Source organism: Canis lupus, chromosome 13 (genome assembly GCF_003254725.2).
Source record: "Canis lupus dingo isolate Sandy chromosome 13, ASM325472v2, whole genome shotgun sequence".
NCBI classification, from domain to species: domain Eukaryota; kingdom Metazoa; phylum Chordata; class Mammalia; order Carnivora; family Canidae; genus Canis; species Canis lupus.
In genome coordinates, this window is record NC_064255.1 from 657020 (window position 1) to 674889 (window position 17870).

Consider the following 17870-nt stretch of genomic DNA (forward strand, 5'->3'; position numbering starts at 1 on the left):
TTAAATTTAAAAAAATTTTAAGGGTAAAAATTAAATTAAAATTTTTTGTTTATTTTTTTAAAGATTTTATTTATTTATTCATGATAGACACACACACACACACACACACAGAAAGGCAGAGGCACAGGCAGAGGGAGAAGCAGGCTCCACACAGGGAGCCCGTCTCAGGATCTGATCCCGGGACCCCAGGATCATGCTCTGGGCCAAAGGCAGGTGCCAAACTGCTGAGTCACCCAAGGATCCCCTAAAAATTTTTTAAAACATTGATCATACCCTACTAAATTGGTTTCACAACTCACTCATGGGTTAGAAACCACAGTTGACAAAAGTCTGTTTTAAATAAAGATGCTTTAATTATAAATTCTCTTCAGGACTGACTACCTTTGGTTGGAGACTAAATGAACCCAGGAGTTTTTAATGGTTGGTTATTCTGTCATTTCTTGATTCAGTTGCAAATAATTTTAATGAGTGGTCAAACAAGAAACCCTTCATTTCAAGGATGCGGTGTGTTTGATTTCATTAATTTTTTTTCTGATAAAGTTTAAATGTGTACCTGGGGCTAATAAAACTTAACACTTTTTCTTCAGCATTGGTGGATAAATACATATAACACAACCTTACAAAGAAGATTGTATTGAGACTGATACAGTAATAGTTGCTCCCAGAAAAGAACACTTTGGTGCATTCCCAGGATCTAGGTTTATATCGTTTTCTTAAAGAATTTATTTATTTATTTGACACATAGAGAGAGAGAGAGAGAGCATAAGCAAGGGGAACAATGGCAGAGGGAGAGGGAGAAGCAGGTTCCCCACTAAGCAGGGAGCCGAATGCAATGTGAGATGCAAGTTTGATTGCAGGACCCCAGGATTATTTTTTTTTTATAAAGTCTTTTTTTTTTTTTAATTTACTTATGATAGTCACAGAGAGAGAGAGAGAGAGAGGGCAGAGACATAGGCAGAGGGAGAAGCAGACTCCATGCACCAGGAGCCTGACGTGGGATTCGATCCTGGGTCTCCAGGATCACGCCCTGGGCCAAAGCAGGCGCTGAACCGCTGCGCCACCCAGGGATCCCGGACCCCAGGATTATTAACTGAGCCCAAGGCAGATGCTTAACTGATTGAGCCACCCAGGTGCCCCCTAGGTTTATATCCTATTTAATACTGCTCTGACTTCCTACTCTGTCAGTCTCTTGAGACTCATTACTCTGACAGGTGCAATTAATTATAAAAACTAAAATGAACTGGCTCTCAAGTTTTTATTGCTTTAATGTAAGTATTATTTTTTGTTGGTGATATGATAAGAAAAGAGATGGTAAGGAAGTAGAATATATGAGAGATAAAGAAATATCCTCTTTGACTTCTTCCAGTATTTGGCTCCTCCCTACTTCTCCTACTTGGCTTTCAGGATATCCCTTCATGATCTGTCTCTCTCTTTTCCTCTCTTTCCACCTATATTTTCCAATAGTTTAAAAATATTAATCTGTTGACCTATCCTGCCTTGATCTGAAAATATTGGTTTTCCATCTGTTTAAGGTCAAGGTACTTGCCTAGCTTTGCCTCCTCTGCTTTGGCATCATTTATTCCATGGCTTCAAGCAACATGTCGGAAGGATTGGGGCAAGGAGATCAGAAGTGAGAAGAGTTAGATATCCATTGAACTTGGTCAGAAGCAGGATGAAGAGGCACTGAATTAAGGAAATGCCACTAGAAATGGAAGAGGAGGACAGACCTCTATGACTTGTTTAGCAATTGGAGTGGGGATGCAGGAGAAAGAAAAGAAAACATTGAGATTCTCTCTGGAGAGAACTTGGTACAATAGAAGGAAAAGCTGATACAGAAAAAATTGATGAGGCCATTAAAAAACAAAAACAACACATTGCTGATGTTAAACAGGCACCAGAAAATATAATAGTGGAACTTGAGAGACTACAGGGCTAGAGACTTGAGCCAAGTAATCTACCCTTGAACAGTCTCTGAACTCATGGGTATAAGTGAAGTCACTAATGTAGAGAACCCAAAAGGAGAAGATTACTGAAGATAAACTTTGGGGAACTTCAAAATTGGAAAGATCAAGAAGAGGATGAGGAGTCCCTGAAGGGGGATCCCTGGGTGGCGCAGCGGTTTGGCGCCTGCCTTTGGCCCAGGGCGCGATCCTGGAGACCCGGGATCGAATCCCACATCGGGCTCCCGGTGCATGGAGCCTGCTTCTCCCTCTGCCTTTGTTTCTGGCTCTCTCTGTCTCTCAGTCTTTCATGAATAAATAAATAAATAAAATCTTTAAAAAAAAAAAAGGAGTCCCTGAAGGAGCTAGAGAAGGAGAAATTTGAGGAGCAGAGAACCAATTGGAAGAATGAAATTTATGGAGACAAAGTCATTTGGCAGCACATAAAATACTAAGTTACCATCCTTTGGGGGAGAGAACAACATCTTCCTTCTTCTTAGTAAAGAGTGACAGAAAGCAATGTTCAAGGAGATGCATGATGTGGAGGGAAAGATCCTAGAACTTGGAGCAGCAACGATGGGTCTCATTTCCCCATAGGAGCTTACTAGTTATGTGCCTTGGGCAAGCCATAACGCACAGGTATGAAAGCATGAGAGAACACCTGAAGGCTAGCCTGCAACCAGTATACTGTCAGAAATAGATCAAGCCACAGAGGGTGTAGCTGCTTGGTTTGAGGAAGTTAGAGAACACTACTGAGTATGGAACTTGAGTCAAGTGTCAGAGGATGACCAGGATTTTGGCAGATACAATAGTGGAGGAAGAATACTTGACTTTAAACATGGTGGTTCATCACCTGGAGAAGAAAAAATTGAAGACATAAGTTCCCCCCAAAAGACCATCTCTGTGTTTACTTTTTCTTGCTCGGGAACTCAGGAGCCTTGTTTATTTGAGATGATATAGACTATAGTTTGATACTTGACAGAAGACAAAAAAGAAGGGAAAAAGTATATATTCATATGTAAAGTCTTCCTTTAGGATGGATGAGTTGTTCTTTATTTTTCTTTATTCACTTTCATTTTAGGATATACCCTGAATTGTCGCTTGGGTGGCTCAGTTGGTAAGCGTCTGCCTACGGCTCAGGTCACGGTCTCGAAGGTCCTGGGATAGAGTCTTGCATCCAGCTCCCCGCTCAGCAGGGGAGCCTACTTCTCCCTCTCCCTCTCCCTCTATCCCTTCCCCCTGCTCATGCCCTCTCTCTCTCTCTCTCTGAAATAAATTAAATAAAATCTTTAGGGAAGAAAAAAGAAATATACCCTAAGTTCTCAACAAACAAAAGACTGTTATTCTTAAGGAGATTGTAGCACTTTATGTAGAAAGTTAAGAAACCACTCAAAGATCCCTCTACTTTACAAGTAGGAGGTGTGAATAAGCAACTCATTGTTTAATTTAGAGATCAAAAGTGAAAGCCGTACATTGGAGGTCAGGGAGATGCATATTAGATGTGATATGAGTATACGTCTTCTTGGATTACAATATGAGAGAAGTATAGGAGTTGATTTCAAACTGAAGAGAGACATGGGGAATGCAATCCAGAGGGATAAATTGTTTAAGAGTATTGTGACTTTAAGATACAATATCATTTTGGTAGCAAACCAACATTCTTGAGCCATGATGCTCGTTCTTTTGGGGAAAAATTAAATCAAGCAAACATAAAGACATTTTATTCCACTATCTTTGGGAAAAAATTCAGTTACAAGTTTGACCTCTAAGAATCAGTTCCAGAATACTATAGGTTTTATTGACCATGCAGTGGAACAGGATCAGCAGTCACGGTGTATAGCAGACAATCACGTTCATTGCTGAGAGTTGCTTGTTAGGCATAACCAGAGGCTTCAGAAAGGGTTTCAGCGTGGTTCACCTTGCTTTGAACGAAACCAGTGAGATCACCAGCATTCACTTTAGTGAGGACAAGCTGAGAATTAGCAGCTTTTCAAAATAAAAACCAGAGAGTACTAAATGTGTCATCATTGGGAGGGGGTGCTTTGGGTTTAAGAGGATTTGGACACATACAGAGATCATTACGATGTTATTAAACATTTATAAGTTAGTTTATATTTGCCAAATGCAAATATAAAAATCATTTCTTAATTATACAGGCATTAAAGTCTTGCATCATTAACCACATATTTAAAACAGCTTTGTGCCACTTATAAAAACAACTTAAAATATCAGATTGTTGAATTTCCTCTGTTCTAATATCCAATTGCCTTACAGCAAGATTAACCTGTTTATGGTCTTATTAAATACATTAAAAAGTGTAATTTTCTCATTTGTCAAAATTGAAGTATAGGGAAATGAGGCAATTAATTTGTGCATATTTATTCATCGATTCAGTGTTAAAATTTGAGAATTGAATTCTGATTTTTTTTTAAAACCTGGTCAATATTTGTACAGTACATCAGGCAGGCAGCATACTGTAAAGAACAAAAGAAGGAAAATAAGATGATAAAAATTACTTGCTTTGGGCTGAATAACAAAAGAGAACCAAATGGAAACTCATCCACTAGCCAAGAAGGGCTCTCACTTGCTCCTTTATCCATCACCATCAGCTGGCAGATGGACTCAATGCAAGCTGCCACTGATGCCAAGTTCTCTGCTTATGCAGCAGTCTTTGTCCTGGCCATTCAGGGAGGGAGGACAGGGAGTGGCCGGAGCCTCCAGTTCCACATAGCAGTTCATCCCAATGTGAAGGAAACTCTTGGGGCTAGCCAACAAAAATGGAATTCAAATTTGGAACCAGACCTCACCTGATATATTCTAATTGATTGTCATATGATTAGCCATCTGTTTATAATTTAAGTGTCTTTTCTTTGTATGAGAAATGCTTTTGTACAGGGTGGGACCCATCCTCCTCTCAATTTCTATATGGAAAAAAAAATTTTCTATCTTTTCATTGCTTTGCTGAGTAGCTTTCAACAGGCTGTTGGAAAAAGTCTGGGTCCAGATTTATAAAGTATCAACTGATGCTATGCTAGAACAATGGGGTATTTTATGGGCTGTAAAGCTCTTATTATTAAATAATTTTTTGGTTGTGATAATTTTAATAATTGGAGTAGTAAGCAATTTTAGAGGCTGGAAGGGTGATGAACATTTTAAAATCAGTTGAAAGTGTTTCAATTCAATTTACACTGTAAGGGCTAAATCCGAAATATTATTTAGTTGTAACTATACTTCCACAACTTATTTGAATGCTACTATTTAGATGATTTAGGGAAATTGAGGCTAGCTAGAATTACAGGTCAAAATTAATGGTTCCCAAAATTTCTAGAAATGCAGAAATCATTCTATTTTTCTCAATTTAAAGTAGATTAGTCTTCATTGGGCCAACTTTGATTCTCTTGTCTAAACTTCCCTTTTATGAGTCCCTTATTAGTCTGTTATCAAAATTTTGATAGTGGACATAATATTTTAGAGTTGTATTTTTTAAGAAAAAAGAACAGGGGTTCTTAAACTTTGGTTCATCAGAATAACTAACCTTGGGAACCTGAGCCTCAGCCTGAACCCGTGGAAACAGAATCTGGGGTCTGAGCATCTCTTTTTTTTTTTTTTTTGTCAGAAGTCACTCAGGTTATCCTGATGCACATAGTTTGCAAACAAATGAACAAGACCAGCCCAAAAGCCAAATCTGCCTGCTTTTGTAGATAGCACTTTTTAGGAATACAGCCACACCCATAATTTTTTTTCATTTATCTTTTCATTTCATTAATCTTTTTTTTTAAATTTAAATTCAAGTTAGTTAACATATAGTGTAGTACTGGTTTCAGGAGTAGAATCTGGAGATCCATTACTCACATACAACACCCAGTGCTCATCCCAACAAGTGCCCTCCTCAATGGCTGTCACCCATCTAGCCTATCCCCAAACCCCCTCTAACAAGCCTCTAGCAAGCCCCAGTGTCTTATGGTTTGTCTCCCTCTCTGTTTTTATCTTATTTTATTTTTCCTTTCCTTCTCCTATGTTTATCTGTTTTGTTTCTTAAATTCCACATATGAGTAAAATCATAAGATACTTTTCTTTCTCTGACTTATTGTGTGTACCATAGTACACTCTAGTTCCACCCATATTGATGCAAATGGAAAGATTTCATTCTTTTTGATCACTGAGTAATAATCCATTCCACATCTTCTTTATCCAGTCATCAGTTGATGGACATCTGGGCCCTTTCCATAATATGGCTATTGTTGGTAGTGTTGCTATAAACATTAGGGTGCATGTGCCCCTTCTAATCAACATTTTTGTATTCTTTGGATAAGTACCTTGCAATTGCTGGGTCATAGGGTAGTTCTATTTTTGATTTTTTGAGGAAAATCCATACTGTTTTCCAGATTGGCAGCACAGTTTGCATTCCCACCAACAGTGGAAAACGCACTCATCGTTTTTGTATTGTCTGTGGCTGCTTTCATGCTATAATGGCAGAATTGGTTAGTTGTGACAAAGACCATGTGGCCCACAAACCTGAAAATATTTATTACCTGGCCCATTATAGGAAAAGTTTGCCAACTCCTGTATGAGTTGAAATGATATAAAAAGAATTACATTTTTCCAGATCTAGTAATTCCCATTCATTCATTCATTCATCTAGGCAGGTAAGAACTAAAAATCATAGAAACATTTACAGGGAGTTAAAAAAGGATTTAAGATATTGCCTTTTAATTTTCTTCAAACCTTTTAGTTGTTTCAAAGAAAGAAAGGAAAAACTAAGTTGGAGAGTATGGGGGATCCCTGGGTGGCGCAGCGGTTTAGCGCCTGCTTTTGGCCCAGGGCGTGATCCTGGAGACCCGGGATCGAATCCCACGTCGGGCTCCCGGTGCATGGAGCCTGCTTCTCCCTCTGCCTGTGTCTCTGCCTCTCTCTCTCTCTCTGTATGACTATCATAAATAAATGAAAAAAAAAATTAAAAAAAAAAAAGGTGGAGAGTATGTTTTTTTAAAATTAACTGTATTTGATTGATATCTTAGAAATGTAATACTTTTCTAATTTGTTGCTGCAAAGTGACTCATCCCTAAGTTAAACTCTGTAATATCATGAATTTTAGCAGTGATTAAAGTGATACTCAAATATTTAAAGAAAAAGCAAGCCTATTCCTCTCAAAAGGGGGATACTATTAAAAAGATTATAGGAGCTTAGAAGTGTGTTTGGATTTAGCAAGGCAGTGAAATGGGGAAAAGAGCTAATGATCTTTATGGCTGCCTAGCCAGGGACAGCACATCGTAAACAAGGATGCTTTTTGGTGATACAGGACAAGACTGCTCTGTACACAGTATGAAGCATCTTGAATTGTGAATAAATTGGATGAGGTTCCAAAAACAATAGATATGCTCAAGTGAATAGGAAGACTCAGCTGCAACAAGGCCTTTGATTTACACAGCATGATTGTTTCAAGGCGTGCACAGTCCTTCCCAAGAGCTGGATGGATTTTCCTCCCAGCACCTGCAGGAGATGTTGAATTGACATCACAGAAAATTGTCAGCAGATAAGAGAGACTGATTGCCCGGCTGTGGGAGGGAGGTAGAGAAGGAATTAGCTTCCTTACACCTTGTTCATTGTGTCATTCACTCCCTCCTTCATAAATGTTTCAGTGACTTCTTATTATTTAAAGGATTTCAGGCATTCTCTAATCTGTCCCTTATGCTGGTATCACAACGTATTTTCATGCCTATTACCTCATTTGATCTTTACAGTACCTCTCACGCATGTCAAAGGAGGAGGTGGTAGTCTCAGTTTTCAGATAAACAAGCTGAGGGATAGCTGGCTCAATAGCTGAAGGTCATGCAGCAGTAAGGGGCTGAGTCAGCCCTGGAACCCAGGTCTCCTGCACCATACAACATGTTCTTGAGTCCTTTCCTCATGTTCCTGAAACATGCTCTGTGCTTGCCTACCTTATCTATGCTCCTGGCTATGGAATGCATCCCCCTTCTCCATGCAGAATACTACCTCTTGGTTTCTCGTTCCTTTTCTGTCTCTGCTAGCAAAACTTTCCCGAGCTCTAGTATTTAGTGTTCTCCTTCTCCTCCTCTGAACCCACACACTTTTTGTTGACACCATTCCTTTTCCTCAGGATCCTACCATGCTTTGTGGCACCTCTTGCTGTACTAGATGTTTTCATTGGATAGTGAGATTCCCAAAGAGCTCTTTAACTTTGCACAAGTGACTGCCCCATCTCCAGTAGAGCTACATGCTCTTTGAGGGAGCATCTATGTAGGCTGTATATTTCTTTTCTCCTCTACCATGCCTTGTGTCGCACATAAAGAAGACAGGGACCCAATAGATACCTGTTGGACAAACAAATGATTTCATTTTCATGCTATCTCTGAATATGATTAAGAGAAAAGAGATGAAACTGAAAAAAACTGTGTGGAGGTTCCTCAAACAGTTAAAAATATACCTGCCCTACGACCCAGCAATTGCACTGTTGGGGATTTACCCCAAAGATACAAATGCAATGAAACGCCGGGACACCTGCACCCCGATGTTTCTAGCAGCAATGGCCACTATAGCCAAACTGTGGAAGGAGCCTCGGTGTCCAACGAAAGATGAATGGATAAAGAAGATGTGGTTTATGTATACAATGGAATATTACTCAGCTATTAGAAATGACAAATACCCACCATTTGCTTCAACGTGGATGGAACTGGAGGGTATTATGCTGAGTGAAGTAAGTCAGTCGGAGAAGGACAAACATTATATGTTCTCATTCATTTGGGGAATATAAATAATAGTGAAAGGGAAAATAAGGGAAGGGAGAAGAAATGTGTGGGAAATATCAGAAAGGGAGACAGAACGTAAAGACTGCTAACTCTGGGAAACGAACTAGGGGTGGTAGAAGGGGAGGAGGGCGGGGGGTGGGAGTGAATGGGTGACGGGCACTGGGTGTTATTCTGTATGTTAGTAAATTGAACACCAATAAAAAAAAATAATAATAAAAAAAAAAAAAAAAAAAAGAAACTGAAAAAAAGGGTTGAATCTCACAAATGTGTGTTTTTTTTTTTTTTTTTTTTTTACAAATGTGTTTTTAATAGCAAATTCTTTTCTATTGAATGAAAGTATCCCAAGGACAGCCACTAATGCTCCATGTTTAGCTGAAGCCCAGAGTCATAAGGGCTGAGTGATCTTAAACTGGGCATAACATAAACCAGCCTATGAGGAAATGAAGACTTGGAATATACACTGTTAAGACAACTCTTTTGTACCTTTTACTTCTTTAGGCCAGCAACTCACAAGTAGTTGGCATAATAGGAAGAAAGAGAGAGAGAGAGTGTGTGTGTTTTCCTCGCAAAACACTGACCTTGCCATATCTCCATCTTGTGGAGGCTGATGCTGCTCTATGGTTTCCTGGCCTGGGTTAAGGGGTACAGCTGCAACAAGGCAAACCTTCCTTGGAGCTTTGCCAAAGTCTTATCTCTCTCTCTGGTTGCTGGATTAAGAACTAAACATAGTTGCCTTTGTAAGCTGGTAAGTGGGACAAAAATTTCATGAAAGGATCACCTTACCAGTCTGTGAAGCTTGACTAAGCCTCAACAATGCCCACTCTCCGCCATTCTCACTCACAGGCAGTACTTCTACCCCATGTCTCTGTGTTGTGTACTTCCTGTCTAGTTGCACTGACCACCCACCCCAGAACTAGTGCACAAAATGATTTAGGGTCAATCTTATCTCCTGTGCTGACCACACCTATAATTGGCATTCTCTGGGTTTAGAGCCTCAGTGAGCTAGGTAGGACTGTGTGGTCTATACCACATCTCCCCTGTTCTGAAATGAGTACATGGACCAGGTAAAACTAAATGTGAAGCTATACCTATTTATATTGATGACTTCCTTTCAATTTACCAGGTCCTTCTCTTTTTTTTTAATCAAAACTTTTTTTAAGATTTTATTTATTCAAGACACACAGAGAGAGGGGCAGAGACAGAGGCAGAGGTAGAAGTAGGCTCCATGCAAGGAGCCTGATGTGGGACTTGATCCCAGGACCCCAGGATCAGGCCCTGGACTGAAGGTGGCGCTAAACCGCTGAGCCACCCAGGCTGCCCTTACCAGGTCCTTCTATCACAGAAAGTGATTATGTTAAAATTAGTGCTACCTGGGAAGTTGAAAACTTATGTGGTTTTTTTATTACTTCTGCAAGAACCTCTCAATTATGTTCTACACACATATTTCTTCACTTAAGAGTAAAACAGAGCTGTGTAAAGTGAGCAGCATGTTTACAGTAGATCCCTATGGCTTGCTATCAAATTAGTGGCAAATCAGTATTATAGTAAACAGAGGTCAAAGATCAAACCCACAATTTCACATAAAATTCAAAACACGAGACACAAAATACAAAATAGAAGGCTCATGTCATGAGACCATCAACTACTCTTAAAAAATAATCAAAACCAGGAAAAGATGAGAGGAAACACAATTTAAACATGATTTTGGTCCAGAATCTGATGCAAAAGCTAGACCTCACAGAGCTCTTTTAAAAACCATGACAACTGACTACATGTCACTCATCTTAAATGGAAACACACATCAAAAGGTGGCAAGAACCAAGACTTAGCAACTCCCAGATTCTATTCATGGATCTGTCACTGACTCTGGACAAGTCAAAATCTGTCTTCATTTTTTTTTTTTAGTCTGAGAAGCAGGATGGAAACTATTGTTTTACTTCTTTGATGGACAACTCTGGAGAGAGTCATGCTAATAAGGAAACAGTGGTAATTCTCTCCTAGATGTATTTCTGAAAGGTCAAATGATTTAGTAGCATGAAATTGTACACACCACACCCATTTTTACTATGGGCAGCTCTCCACTCTTGGCTTCTAAAGAGGAAACTAGAAGGATCACATTCATTCCATGTTAAAGTATTCCTTCAAGCCAAATAACCCCACAAAAATGATTATGGATTAGACTTTATTATTAAAATCAAAGTCCTAAGTTAATCAAGGGTTCACACCTATCATCATTAATCTACGATTCATCAACCTTGAGTTAAAACATAACTTTTTACTGAAGGCTTAAATGAATGGACTAGGCCAGATGATAAATATTAAGGGAGGAAAAGCAAAGCCTTTGAAAACAGACTTTGGAAAAGCTCCAAAGGAGGCCTGAGTATTTAAAATCAATTTGGTCAATAATTTTAATCACAACCCTTCTTATTAATTCATAAGTATTTGCTTAATCAATGCCACCAGATGTCAGTATATCCTGTATGATTACCATTGAGTTCTCAAAGCCATCCAGAGTTTTTATTCCAGTAAATGAAAGTGAGGGTAGTGGCCAAATAATTAGGGCTCTCTAGAGGATTATAAATCCTATTCCTCAACATTAGCTATGTTATGGTAGAGGCCCCTCATTTTAGACACAAATTCCCAGGTTCCCAATAAATCTCAGTACTGAGGATCTTAAAAGTAGGAATGCCCTGCTCTAAAAGTGATGTGTGTCAGAGAGCCCAAGCAGCCTGTTGGAGAAGGGGAACATGAACACAGCTGTAGTCCATGCAGCCCTGGGACGTCTACTGTATTTTGTCCTCTCCTATTGACCTGACTTCTCCATTAAAGAAATGTCTTATTGGTGTTTGGTGTTTATCAGTGAGATAAAGGGAATTTTTATTAATGGAGAAGATGACTGCCTTGTACTGTAGATAAGTGCTAGGACTTCTACCTATATTATCTTATTGAAACAATAAGAAATTGAGAAAGAAAGTTTAAAGCTCAATGTGTCTTTCTTTTTGACATGACCAAAGACCTAAACTGAGTTCTCAAGCCTTTCGGAGATTTTACTCCAGTTAACAAAAGTAACATTGGTGATCAAAAAAGTCAAGGTTGAGCAAATTGGCAAAATTTTTAATTTGTAGGTTATTATTAAACAACAACCACTCCATTCTTTAACAGGATTGGATCTGGAAGGATTTTCAATGAGTAGTGAGGATAAAATTTTAAATACTATTTGACAGTATTTAATTGTGAAATACATGTGCATTTTGATAACTGTAAGCTCTAGAAATGTTTGAAGTCCTTGGCACTCTGCCATGTTTTCAGAAAAGAATCAATTTTGCATGAATGAGGTCCATGTTGAAACTTCACATTATAAAGTTCATTGTGGGAATCATCTGGGGCATGGTCCTTGGAGATAGCAGTGGAGCTCCAGGCTTCTGGCTGCATAATGAACGATGCCCATTTTCTCTTAGGAATGAAAGTGTCCTTCTTATCCTAGAAGTCAATATAGCTATAGGCTTTACCCTTGAAGAGAAATCCTTTGGAATATGAATGTTTAGTGTGAGAAAAATTGTTACAGCCTTGTCATTTAGGACAGGACGAAAAGTCTGACAAAATTCTTTGGAGTCTACTTCTAAAAGCACTGATAGGGCAGCCTGGGTGGCTCAGTGGTTTAGCGCCACCTTCGGCCCAGGGGGTGATCCTGGAGACCGGGTCCCATGTCAGGCTCCCTGCATGGAGCCTGCTTCTCCCTCTGCCTGAGTCTCTGCCTCTCTCTCTGTGTCTCTCATGAATAAATAAATAAAATCTTTAAAAATAAATAAATAAATAAATAAATAAATAAATAAATAAATAAAAATAAAATAAATAAAAGCACTGATACACTTGCAATTTTGTTAGTGAGAAGATAACTGAATTTTTTCAAAGCTTATCTCCTCTGATGTTCAAATGTCTGTGAAATTCACTTCAAACAGAGGTCCCTTCCCCCTAAATGCATATGCACATGTATTATTTCGCCGGTGCATAGAAATTACTGAAACAAATAGCTAAGGACTCTCTATCAGATAATGTCAAATAGGGATTTTTAACTTGGTGATATGTTTCATGGATCAAAGCACGAGTCATTGTATTTGAATATCTGCATTCACGTACCATCACAAAGCCTCAGAAATCAGAAAATTGTATCTAATCACAGAGGGAAGATGCTACAAAAGTCACTCTTAGATAAATCTTACTTGTCCTTGAATGTTTTCCTATGGAAATACATTTCACAAACTGCAAAGTTATTCACCGATTGAATCAAAGATCATGACAGGTGGGGAGGACTTTTGAGTCCCTACAGTGATTTTACAATCTGCTACTCCACCCAGCCCCACATTGCCGTGGGGGATACTGAGGCCCAGAGAAGTGACCTGACTCAGACTCGCTTCTCAGGCCCCTGGGCACTTGCACTACTTAATTCTTAACAATATGGTTTTATTGTAAACTAATTTATTTAACTCACTAAAGTTTGGTTCTAGGAATTAATTAATCTTAACTAATTATCCCAAAAAATCATTAGGCAAGTAGACACAGGTAGAATTCACCTTTTAAAACTAGAAGGAAAGAAAAAACCCAAGAGGAAGTAGAAGGCATTTTACACACAAATCTCATTTATTCTTCATCAAACAGTGTGAGGTAAGGATCATCCTCTCCATGTCACTGCTGAGGAAACTGGCTCAGAGCTTTTAATTAATGTGCCCAAGTCACTATTAAGTAGCAGAGCCAGGATTTAGACTCAGATCTGTCTGATTCCAGAAACCATGTCCTCCTGTCCAATCTAAGATGTTTCTGTTTAAGTTACTTATCCAAAATTACATGACGAGATCTAATAGAATTGAGCACAAATCTCAGTGCCAATGCACTGGATTATGTTTGAACAGAATCCTCACAATAAAGTCCAAAAGTACAACTTCTAGCACTAACCAAGAATGTCCTGAATTTCTCTCTCTCTTTTATTGCTAGTTCTGATTGTTCCACTGTGGAGGCTGAGAAAATTAAGGCCATTCCACTTTAAGTTCAGCATTAGCACATGTTCAGCCATCCCAGGCCTCTGTGAATAAGAGCTGAACTTTACCTTCCTTCAGTTACAGGAAGAAAACAGCTTTCAGCTTAACGTCACAGAGCCCAACGGGCAGCCCCGGTGGCGCAGCGGTTTAGCGCCGCCTGCAGCCCAGGGCATGATCCTGGAGACCCTGGATCGAGTCCCACATCAGGCTCTCTGCATGGAGCCTGCTTCTCCCTCTGCCTGTGTCTCTGTCTCTCTATTTCTCTCTCTCTCTCTGCATCTCTATGAATAAATAAAGAAAATCTTAAAAAAAAAAAAAAAAAAAAAAGAACAGAGCCCAGGAAGCCCCATATTAGAATAAGAACAGAGCTCAATGCCCTTGAAGGCCCCATATCAAAATGTAAACAGGGAGGAATTGCTCCAGCCCTTCTGGAGGGCCCCTAGACCAGCCCTTAAAACTAAGCTGAAACCCACCTCGGGGTCCAAGGAGTCCAAGTCCCTGCTCCGCTGTGTCTGTGTCGGGTGTACTTGGACACAGGCTCGAGCTTGTAAATCAACCCTCGTGTGTTTGCATCGGTGTCGGCTCCTTGGTGGTTTCTCCGATTCGCGATCTTGGGCACAACACCACATACTCAATATTTTAACAAAATTACAGGTTTGCTTTCTCTTAAAACCTGTAAATTCTGAGGTTGGTTGGTCCATAAATTAGCAAGAACATAAAATATGAAGAACTCTTATCAAGGACTACCACTGAAAGTGGTTTTGAGCAGTTACAAACCATGGGTAGTTCAAATGGCATGTGAAGAAGAAAGCTGGAGACTCAGAACCCTCACATTGGGTCAGTTCTCTGGATGTCCTCTTCTCACTCTGTAGCTCATCTTACCCCCATTTCTCTTCTCTACTTTAAAACAGCATTTCAAAAACAGAATAGAAAGGGTATAGGCACTCTTGTACGTCAGCGCCTATACCTTGATGATTTTATTATCAAGATATGTGAGGTTGATATTGCATCAATAAGCTCAGAGTCCAAAAATGGACATATTGTAAAATTCTGTCTTGTTTATTCAATATGGGTCTTAAACAGACTTAGGTGGTACTAAATTCTTAAACAGACCTCCAGACAGGAGGAGCAATGGGAAATAAACTTCTTTTCTAACCAGATAGCTCTGTTTGTTTTTAACTAAATAATTCTCTGATGTCTAAATGATGCTCCCCATTGCTTTGAAAAGGTAATAAGATATTTTGTTGGGCCAGTTTGGAGCCAGCCCTCAAAAGATCAGAGTATTTGGGCTAGAGAGGTTCCTAAGGACACCAGCCCTTGCTGAGTAACACTCATGGACTAATGGGCACCATTTTGTTCAATGGGGGATGGGGGACATGGAGAACATGAGTAAGCAAAGGGAGGGTGGGTGGGAAGGAAAGTAATTTCACAGGATTGCATAAGTATTACTTACTGCTTTCTGCTGGGGAGGTTCATAGATCTTAGAGGTACCACCTTGGGTAGTGTTTACTCACCAACTGGTCCTGCGAGGGGTATTTAACGCTTCATCCAGCCATTAACTGGAAAGTCATCCATAAAAATTCTAGCTGTCTGGATACAATGGAAGAGAAGCTCTTATTCTTGCTTGTCTACATATCTGTCCACGAGTGGAGGCTTTATTCCGGCTCATGCCTCTGTAGGTCCTTTAGTTATGAATGACCCGAAGCCCAGGTCACAGTGCTGGCATTACTCTGGAGGGCCTAGACTTCCATAGCAAGGGCTGCAGAGCTGCTGTCAGAGAGCACCCTGAGCGAGCCAGGGATGTCAGATACTGCACATCTTCTGCTTTGTTTTCTTTTTAGGGTAAATTCACTTCTGTGTGCAGGTGAAGGAAAATACCAATTGACATTTCACTGGCCCCAAAAGCTCAAACTGAAATCTCCATGTAACAAAAAGAATCTAGGCTAGAAAGAAATGACTGACTTTTGAAAGATCTGCACTATGTGTTAAAAATTTAGGGTATTCAATCTAGGAACTTGAGGAGTTTGACACCTATGAAATCATTCTTACCATATGCCTGTTTTTCTTAATAATATCTTAATATTTCAAAGTAAATTGTCTGGCTGGCTTTCTTACCTCCAACTGTTTAGATACAATGAAAAAAGAAGTTCTCTTTATTTTTGGAAAGTGTTTTTTGTTTTGTTTTGTTTTTTAAAATCAAAATCTATATTCAGCCTGACATTGCTGACATGATTGCCTCCTCTGGCTCTCCCCTGTCACAGCACTAATTCATATGTTCAACATTAATAATAAAATAATAGAACTAATACTAATAGCTATTTTTTCAACATTAATAATAAAATAATAGAACTAATACTAATAGCTATTTTTCTAATCATACAATTTGTATGGACCATTGCTTTGCTGGGAATTTTTATGCATTATTTAATTTCATCTTCACAATGGTAAGTAAGCAAATAGGTTAATATCAAGTGCTTACAAAGCAGCCGGGGTGGCTCAGTGGTTTAGCGCCACCTTCAGCCCAGGCTGTGATTCTGGAGACCCAGGTTTGAGTCCCACGTTGGGCTCTCTGCATGGGGCCTGCTTCTCTCTCTCTCTCTCTCTCTGTCTGTCTCTCATGAATAAGTAAATAAAATCTTTAAAAAAAAATATCAAGTGCTTACCAGAATTTATGTTTAATTTAAATTTATTTATTTACTTAATTTTATGTCAACCTGACTGGGCCACCGGTTAAATATTACTTCTGGGTGTGTCTGTGAGAGTTTCTAGAAGAGATTAACATTTGAATTGGTGGACATTGTAAAACAGATTGCTCTCCCCAATGTCAATGGGCATTATTCAATCCATTGAGGGCCTGAATAGAACAAAAAGGTAGAATCAATTTGAATTCTCAAAAGTCAGTCCTTTCTTTAGGGCCTAGATTCTTTTTGCTACCTGCAGGTCTCAAACTCCTTGAACTGCTAAATTTTGCATCTGGGCTATTGTATTAACTTCCAAGGTGGTGACAGTTCTCTTTCTTGCCAATCTATCCTTCAGAGATATTACAATCTTCTTTTCTTTCAATCCTTCAATGGTTTATTGCTGCCAGTAGAGGGAATTCCAAACTTAGCATGGCATTGGAGGTCCACCAGTATTTGCATGGCCTCAATTCCCATTATTTTCTACCACTCACTCAAGGCTTTAACTATCCTATGAGCATCTCTCAGCTCCAATGCATTCTTTGGTGCCTGTGGGCACATGCAGGTGCTATTTGGATCACTTGTCCCCATCCCTACCTACCATTACCACTCATTCTTAGGCCCCCAGCTCTTCTTTGAATTGTGGCAACCACCTCCCAACTGGTCTTCCTGCCTTTACCTCTTTCTCCTCTCCAATTCAGTTTCTTTCTTTCTTTCTTTCTTTCTTTCTTTCTTTCTTTCTTTCTTTCTTTCTTTCTTTCTTCTTTCTTTCTTTCTTTCTTCTTTCTTTCTTTCTTTCTTTCTTTCTTTCTTTCTTTCTTTCTTTCTTTCTTTCTTTCTTTCTTTCTTTCTTTTCTTTCTTCCTTCCTTCTTTCTTCCTTTCTTTCTCTTTTTTTTTTAAGATTTTATTTCTTTATTCATGAGAGAGACAGAGGCAGAGACATGGACAAAGGAAGAAGTAGGGTCCCTGCAGGGTCCCCAGTGTGGGACTCGATCCCAGGACCCCGGGATCACGACCCAAGCTGAAGGCAGGGCCAACCACTGAACCACCCAGGTGTCCCCCAATTCAGTTTCTACTTAGCAGCCAGAGTAACCTTTCTAAAATTCAGAGCTGAGCATGGCATACCCATTCTTAAGGCTTCTGAATATTCTCCCATTGCCAAAGGAATCAAACCTAAATTCCTTCAAATGGCCCTTCATGACCTGTCCCAGCCTACAGCTCCTGTCTTCATCTCTCACTAACCTCCTAAACAGGCCCTTTCACCCATAGGTCTTTACACACCCTTTGCCCAGAATGTTCCGCTTCAGTCCTCACTTGGCCAATGCCTTCTTAACCTTCAGGTCTCAGCTGGGATGACATCTCCTCTAGAACACCATCCTCGACTTTTGACCCCACCAAAGTCTTCTAGGCTTGGAAGCATATTGTGCCATCCAAGGTGCTAATTACTCCCT